The 8,450-nt window shown below is 46.1% G+C and overlaps 1 long non-coding RNA gene across 1 annotated transcript; it reads right to left on the bottom strand.

Annotated features, from left to right (window-relative positions):
* Positions 1-802: 802 nt before the first annotated feature.
* On the bottom strand, positions 803-6,491 carry LOC149743921 (uncharacterized). The gene is made up of 3 exons (XR_016391677.1): positions 5,545-6,491; positions 1,485-1,684; positions 803-1,012 (listed from the first exon to the last, which is right to left on the bottom strand). It is a non-coding gene; the product is annotated as an uncharacterized LOC149743921 (long non-coding RNA).
* Between the last annotated feature and the right edge of the window lie 1,959 nt (positions 6,492-8,450).

Here is an 8,450-nt window from a genome sequence, read left to right as displayed (position 1 = left end):
GCAGGGTGGGGAAGTCCGGGCACGCGGCCTGCTTCGGCCTGCCTACAGCACGATGGGAGCTGCCAGATCGCCATCGCGGCCATGGTGGCCAACTTCACCAAGCCTACGCCCAACCTGCCCTCCCTGCTGCGGCACGATGAGCGGGAGACCAACTTCCACGACGTCGGGCATGCGATGCACCAGCTCCGCTCCCAGGCGCAGGGCTGCAGGCAGGGGGCGGGGAGGGCCCGGGCATGCGTGGTCCTCAGGCAGGCCCTCGCCGCGGGATTCTTTCACTGACATCACCCCACACGTGGTGACGCCCTCGGTGTCAGCTTCCATCATCAAACCCCAGGCACTGGGCGCGTAAGTAACGGAAATGGATGTCCTCGAGGCTCTAGAGGCTGGAAGACCCAGATCAAGGAGTCAGGGCTGGTTCCCTGCATGTTAAATACATGTACTCAAGAGTTGCCTTTAAAAAAGACAAAAGAAAAGAAAGGAACGTTGCCTGCAAGTCTGCTGACAGCCGGTGATGAGAACCAGAGGGAAGGCTCTGGGGCCGGGGGCGCAGTGCCCTGTGAGCTCGGGGGCTGCTGCCAGTCTCCGTGGAGGCTCAGCAAGTCCCGGTGACTTCCCCACGTGGGGGGCGCCAGCTGAGAGTCTGGGCCCAGGACCCACTGCTCGTTCGGTCTTCCTGTGGTCAGCCCTTCATCCTGAGAGCGATGCTCTCACAGGCTGCACCGGGGCGTGTGGGGACAGTTTACTGAGCCGTACAGACGTCACTACTGCTTTGGACCATTTCCATCATCCCGAAAATGTCCCTCACGCCCTTAGCTATCACTCCGTCCCCTCGCCAGCCCCTGACAACCAGGAACCCACTCGCTGACTCTGTGGATCTACCTGCTCTGGATGTTTCTCCTCAGTGGGGTCACGCCCTGTGTGTCCTTCTGCGTATGACTTCTCTCGCTGAGCATCGTGTTCTCAGGGTGTACCGACGCGGCAGCGAGCGTCAGGGCTTCACCGCATTGCGTGGCTGAGGGACGTAAAGAAGACAAGAGAAAAGAAAAGCACGTTGCATGCAAGTCTGGTGACAGCCGGTGATGAGAACCAGAGGGAAGGCTCTGGGGCCGGGGGCGCCGTGCCCTGTGAGGCCCTTGGCGCTGCTGCCAGTCTTGGTGGGGCACGGGCAGCACCGTCCCTCAGGAGCTGCTGGACAAGCTCATCAAGTCCCGGGAGGCCAACCCAGATGCGGCCGGACCGAGGGAAGGGAAGGGGGCTTCCGGTCTGCCCGGCTGGCAAGCGCGGCCTGGACACGGTGCCAGCCCCCCGTCTCCTTCCTCCCACGCCCCAGGCCTCTTCAACCTGTGCCAGATCGTCCTGGCCAAGGTGGTTCAGGCCCTGCACACGCAGACGCCCGCGGACCCGGCCCAGGAGAATGCCCGCCTCTGCCAGGAGATCCTGGGGTTCCCAGCCATGCCAGGTAGCCAAGCGCGCGCCGGGCTCACCTTAGCGGTCGGTTGGCGGCTACTGCCCAGGTCAAGAGGATCGTCTGGTGGTGTGTGAATGGGGACCGAATGACGGGCTCCGGCCGAGGCCCGCTGCCCTCTGGCCTCCTCCTGCCACGGCTCCTTGGCTGGTCCCTCCAGCTGTGGCCCACGGAGTCCGAGGGTGGAGTGGGAGGCTCTGCACATGCTTTCTAGAGAGCCTGGAAGAGGCAGGAGAGGGCTTCATACCCCGGACAGAAGGCATCGACGAGGTCTGCCCATGCGTGTCGGTGCGGACACGCGGTTCACTCCCTCGTGAGCGCTTTAACCAGCGATCTCCCCGTGGTGGAGGGAGAGCCCTGACTCATCTCTCGCAGCCTCGGCAGCTGGCCTTGTAAGAGGCTTAGGAGTGAACCCTCGTGAGCTTCAGCAGAAAGTCGGCAAAGATTTATTTGTGTCCCTCCACTGAACTGCCAGCAAGGTCCCCGTTTTCTACAAGTGTTGGGCCAATACTCTCTCTAGTGGCAGGGGACTCAGACAAGGCTGCTTTGAGGCCCCCACCCCCGCTCTGGGGCAGGGGCACTGAGCGGCCAGGGGGCCGGGCAGGAGCCCCTCCGCGGGTGTCCCAGTGACCCACCTGCCTGCGACCTTCGGCCGCCTGGCAGGAAGCTACGACGCCCAGTCCTATGGCCAGTCATTCCTGCAAGAAACACTGGAACCAGTTTCTGCCAACCCACCAAAAAAAACGACTTCAAAGGCAACGTGGTGTCACAGGAAGGGCTTGTTTCTGTGTTGGTTTGTTTTTAGTTCATTAGGCCTCACTTAAAATTCTGATTCCACAATGCACTTGCTTTGGGATCTTGAACAACACTCATAACCTCTGCAAGTTTCAGTATAGTAAGTTTATGTGATTACCTTCATCTGTAATATCCCTGTGTTGCAATCTTAATTAATTCAGATTAATTCATCTTAATCTTAATCTCAAGTTCAGATCAATGACTAGTTCCTCTGTGACTTCTCCTCTGAACGGATTCAAAAGCCGCCTCTCCCGTCCTCATTTGGCTTCTCTTCTCTTCTGGAATCTCATAAGAACTTCTATGACCTCTTTGGTTTTTTGTTGTTGCTGTTGTCTGTTTGTTTGTTTTTTAATTGAAATATAGTTGATTTACAATGTCGTGTCCGTTTCAGGTGTACGGCGCAGTGATTCCGTTTTCAGAGTCTTTTCCCTTATAAGTTATTACAAAATATTGAGTACAGTTCCCTGTGCCATAGGGGAGATCCTTGTTGTATCTATTCTATGCCTTCTTTGAATGACCGTAGCACTTGTTGTCTGTATCATTTTTATGTCTGTTGTGGCTTTGTGACTGAAAATGAAAATTTTCTATTTGTTCATGCCCTGGCCCTTCCTTAAAAATGTGTTCATTTACCTATTTCATATTTATTGACTACATCTTAGACACCGTGTTAGCTGCTTGTTCTAGATGTTAGTAAAACACAGACCTTCCTGCTCAAAGGGTCACAGTATTTGTGGGAAAACAAAAAAATGAACAACTTACGTCTCAAATAGCTTTGTACTTCCCAAAGAGAGCACACCTCGTAGGTACAATAAATATATGTATCATACATAAATGTATAAAGAGTTAATGGCATTAAAAACGTGAGATAACTGCTTTTCTATTCTGAGGAAATGAGGATTACATTTCACCAGGAGCTCAATACCACTCTGAGAATGAGGGCTTAACCCCCGACCTGGCTCACTGCATCGCTTTCTTATATGAAAATAGACAAGTCTGTACACGCTCTCTACAAAAAGGCTTATCTGGCATGAATTTCAGATAGCAAGAAGAAAAATTCAAGAGGTTCAGAGAAGCATCCAGAAGCTCAGATGATTGTCTGGCACTGATACAACTTGCTTGACAGGAAAATAGAGCTGTAAATCTCACAAAATTCGATGATCTTCTAAGAATTTCAAAACCGCCTGCTATTAATTAGAAATCCTAGAAGAACCGCTTCTTTTAAAGCACACTGATAATATGCTTTACAGCTTAATATTCAGAAGCCTATGTTTCGGCTAAGTGAGCTTCAGGAATGAAGGAAACTTGTGGTTCAGTTCCCTCTACTCTGGAACCTCTGGTCAAAACACCTACTTCTGTGCTCAGCCATCTTATCATCTGAAAAATGGAGGCAACTCTAAGAAAACATCGTTACAGAGATGTTGCACAGTTTCCTGTGTCACTGTCTTCATTTGTTTCAGAAAACCAATAACGTCTAAGCTGCTACTGCAAAGAGCGCAGTGTTACTTGGGGTCATCTAGTGCAGCTCTGTCAAAGTAAAGAAAAGGAAAGGGGCCTAGAACAACTATAATTTTCCCAAGAGGACACTATTATTTTATGGTAAATCTGAGTCAAGAACCCTGATCTCTTTGATGCCATTCCATTGTTCTTTCGTTGGGTTCTCAACAACCCAGAGAAAGAAAGAGAAATAAAACTCCTATGTGCTGTGTCACTGGTACAGGACGTGGCAAGATTGGAATCGGAGAACTACATATTAACAGGTATTTGGGAAATTCTTCAAACTGGTTAAGATATACACCAGGTACATAAAACACAGTATGTTTTCCCAAGATGATTCTGTGGAATGAACAGAACTGGTAACTGAAGGTGCCTGTGTGCTGCAGTTCCAAACAGGATGGGTGAATGCTTGTTTTCTGGCACCTTTAAGACTCCACCCCAATATACACATTAAAATAAAATTAACATTTCAACTGGGTCATATTTAATTCTGCATGCTCTTCTAAGTCAGCAAAATATTCCATATATCATTTAAGTTGTCACTCACTCTCTTTTCTTTTCTTTCTTTTTCTTTTTCTTTTTTTCTTTTTTTGCGGTACACGGGCCTCTCACTGCTGTGGCCTCTCCCGTTGCGGAGCGCAGGCTCAGCGGCCATGGCTCACGGGCCTAGCCGCTCCGCGGCATGTGGGATCTTCCCGGACCGGAGCACGAACCCGTGTCCCCTGCATCGGCAGGCGGACTCTCAACCACTGAGCCACCAGGGAAGCCCGTCACTCACTTTTTAACTTGAGTTTTAATTTCTAAAAGTCTTTCCAAACACAAAACAGAGGTGGGAAAATGGTATATGGGAAGCTGCAGAGATGAAATAAGCTTACTTCATTCGGCATAAAGATGAATACCCAAACAACTTCTGCATAGCTGCAAGTGTCCAAATCTACTATCCTCGTTTCGTAGTCAAGGCTTCCGGAAAAATATGCTAACGGATTCCTAATTACCCAAATGCCCCATATCCGTTTCAGTAAGTATCGTTATATATTACGGAAATTTTTCTCAGTGACACAGAAAGACATCCTGGCCGAGCATCCCCCTTCCCCTGACACAGAGATGATGGGTCTCAAGCTACCTTGAAGGCGTTGGAGCCCACTTTATCCATTACTAATATTAATGGAGGACAAACCTTCATATTCTGTTTGTTTGCTCTGTGTTTGTTAAATCACTTCTTCCCTTCATTAAAATGGATGACACATAATTGAGTCTGTAGTGTGTGTATCACTGGAACCTGAACACATTTTTGTTGGTTTTATTAACGTCATAGGTTTCTAGGGAGGGTCTACTAAATAACTAAGTCTAGTTTCACAGTTACAAATAAATTAGGATGTAATTTTGAATAAATTAAGCTCATCATAAAGGAAGGATACTGATAGTTGCTACTACCCCTTCCTTGAGGGGCTCTTGTAAAGCACTAAATAAAGTAACAGAGGTTTATATGCATGCATATATTTTCAATGATGTTTGAACACACTCGAAAAGAACTCTACAGAATGCATTATAAAACCTCGATGCTGTGTGTCCCTAGTTCCCAGCTCTCTCGTTAAAACTATTTAAATGAACAAAATGTTATCTATTAGGAGAGCTATCAGAGTACTCCAAATACTACTTCTTGCAGTACCCTGTCCCAACCATTTGCCTTCCTCTTCCCATTAGTCCTTAATTCAGAAACCCCAGAGATTTGTTCATTAATTTATGAACACATTTCTTCATTCAGCCAAGAAAATTGATGGCTCCCTTACCAAATTTCAGGCACCCTTCTTCAGTATGTTTTCTAGGCATGTTCAGGAAACACAGCAGTGATTAACACAGATGAATATAGCCTCTCTCGAGCTGAGGGGAGAGACAAAAGTAAAGAAGCAAATATAAAATCGTAAGTGTAAATACGTAAATAAAAATGGAATAAATGGGTAGAATAACTAGTATATCAGGTAAGTGCTGGAGAAAAACGGCAAGCAGGGAAGGGGGATGGAGATTGTTAGCTGGTAGGAGGAGGCTGCGATCTGAAACTAAGTGATCACTGAGGGCTTTCTGGGGAAGATAAAATTTAAGAGGGAACCTAAGGTTGTGAGAGGGAGCAAGGTGCATATCTGGGAAGTGAATAGTACAAGCAGAGGGAACAGTCAGATGGAGAGGCAATGAGGCAAGAGTGGGCTTGGAGTATCCAAGGAGCAGAAAGGATGTCAGTGTGTGGAAAACAGAGGGAGCAAAGTGGAGAGGAGAAGGAAACAGTCAGAGAGGAAACAGAGGCCCAGATTTCTAGGGCTGTGGAGGCACTTTGAGGACTTTGCTTTTCCTGTGAAGAAGCCACTGAAGAGCCTGGAGTGACATGATGTGACTTACGTTTTAACAGGATCTCTCTGGATGCCATGTTGATTAGAGACTGCAGGAGAATAAGGACAAGCCCCAGAAGACCAATAGTTGATTCAAATGTCAAGAAACATTTATGCCTTCACCCTTCAACTTCACAAATGATGCCATTTCCATTGAGCTATTGAAAAATATAATCTGGCTTTCAAAACAATAAACCAGAAGGCATTTTCTCACATAAGCAAGGTCACAAACAACTGTCAGCTAAAGTTGAAATAGCAACAAATCAAATAATAACAAAAAACATTTTTTATAGCTTTTAAAACCTTACCAAGCATTTTCTTGTCCATTATCTAAGTTAATCCTCAAATCAACGCCATGAGATAGTTACTATTTTCCCATTAGAAGTGACCGCATATTAAATCCTTAGTGATTGCTCAAGAAAAGCTGAAATCTTGAGTGTACATCTATTAATGCCAAGGTTGGGTTTTTTACCCATGGGAACATTGGATGCTAAAATCCACAGGGATTTTCAGCTCAAGATGGCAGACTAGGAAATATATTTACTTTCTGGTCCTCCTGAAACCAGGTTTAAATAAAACTGTAGAAATACCCAAATTAATCAACCAATAAGAGCCAAGACATTGTGGAAGTCATCAACCACAGAAAGATTTCAACACATTTCGAGAAGGCAAACAATGAAATGGAGGGGCCATGAATAAAATAATGAAGAAAAGACTACCCTAAGTAGGGTCTGCACAAAGCCAGTCAGCTTTTGCTAAGCCCTGGTTATAGTAAAGGACAGAGGAAAGAAGAGGGGCTGAAAACAAGGAGACAGAAGTCATTTTAGGAAAACACGTTCATTTAATGAGCTCCAGGGAACACTCAGCCTGCTGCCATACTCACTCACGTATTACAGTGGATTGTTGGCACGCAAGACAAGAAAACAGGGAACCAACGAACAAAAATCAAGACACTGTTTCTTACTGAACTCTTCTCAAACGAGATCAAGAAATTATGGTTCAATGCCATAGCTGTAAATCATTTCTGCTCCTGGAGAGGTTAGAAAGGGCTTATAATAGTTACCCTTTTTTTTTCAGACAGAATTTAGGTCTGAGCAAAAGCTTTTGTGTCCTCCAACCTCAAAGTTTATTGGGGATGGAAGTCCAAATTTGCTTCGACATACCATAAAAAGAATCTCATGAGCAGAGGGTCAAACTACTTTTGGAATATATGAATTATGCCCAGTGTGATTTTAAATAGATTTTAAACAAAAATATATAGATTTTTACTGATCTATATGATTCTGGGTTCTGAAACTTCTACATGTCACATGCCTGATACAGAACACACAATGTCAGTCCCAGGAGACAGAAAACACTCCAATGAAGCAAGCCAAAGAAACAAGATTCGGACAAGGTAAAGTGACGTGTAGACCAAGACCAGGATTTTTCAATTCTTTCCTGTCATGCTGTAGCTTCCAGCTCCTGAATAACAACACATGTTTCCCTTGTCCTAGACACACAAGAGTATGTCTCCTCTATGGGGCATAAGAAGCTCTAGAGTTACATATGTGTAGTAAAGAGTGGACCCAGCCGGCATACTCACAATGACCAAATTGTGTTGCTCGTACTTTATTTTAAACCAATACATCGCTCCACGCTGAAGTTGCAATAAATGATATATTTGCTTTCTAGACATGAATGAGATGCCTTACTGGATATACTCCAGGAAGGCCAGAGAAACTGGCTTCTAATCCATACAGAATAATTCATTGATGAATTCCTTTCAGGATAGCCCATGATTTATCTAGAATATAAGCTTTACATACCTGGATCCTTCAAACTAGACCAAAGGGAAAAATCTAGGCTCCAAGCCTCAATTAGAAATGTGGGATGGTGCTATGCTGACAACTGGTGGTCCCTGACCTATCTTCTGAGATTAGAACCCAGTGTGGTGGATGACCAATTCACGCGTTGAACAAAAGAACACCTCCTACAAGGCAGTGGATGTGTTCATTACAGGTATGGCACTTAGGGCTAAGTATCATAAGGACTTCAAGAAACAAAAGAAAAAGTAACACATGAAGCATATATGATAAGGAGGCGCCAGAGTCCAGAGCACGAGCTCTGGAATCACACAGGCTTGCTTCGAATCCCGGCTAAGCCACTACCATCTGTATACCCTGAAGAACAGTCGAAGGTTGAAATGTTCTTTTACCAAATTTCGAAAAACAAGTGAAGAAAGAACCTACCTGCCAGGAAGGGACATCGTGGGGTGCAGCATCCAGTCGGGTCAGGGCTCTGCATCCCCTGCTCAGAAACCTTCACCGCCTGGC

The sequence above is a fragment of the Delphinapterus leucas genome, unplaced genomic scaffold (genome assembly GCF_059928025.1).
Source record: "Delphinapterus leucas isolate spDelLeu-1000000601 "Yukka" unplaced genomic scaffold, BTC_Dleu_Yukka2 spDelLeu_asBTCV2_sq53, whole genome shotgun sequence".
In the NCBI taxonomy this organism is placed as follows: domain Eukaryota; kingdom Metazoa; phylum Chordata; class Mammalia; order Artiodactyla; family Monodontidae; genus Delphinapterus; species Delphinapterus leucas.
This window is presented reverse-complemented; position numbering and strand designations above follow the sequence as displayed.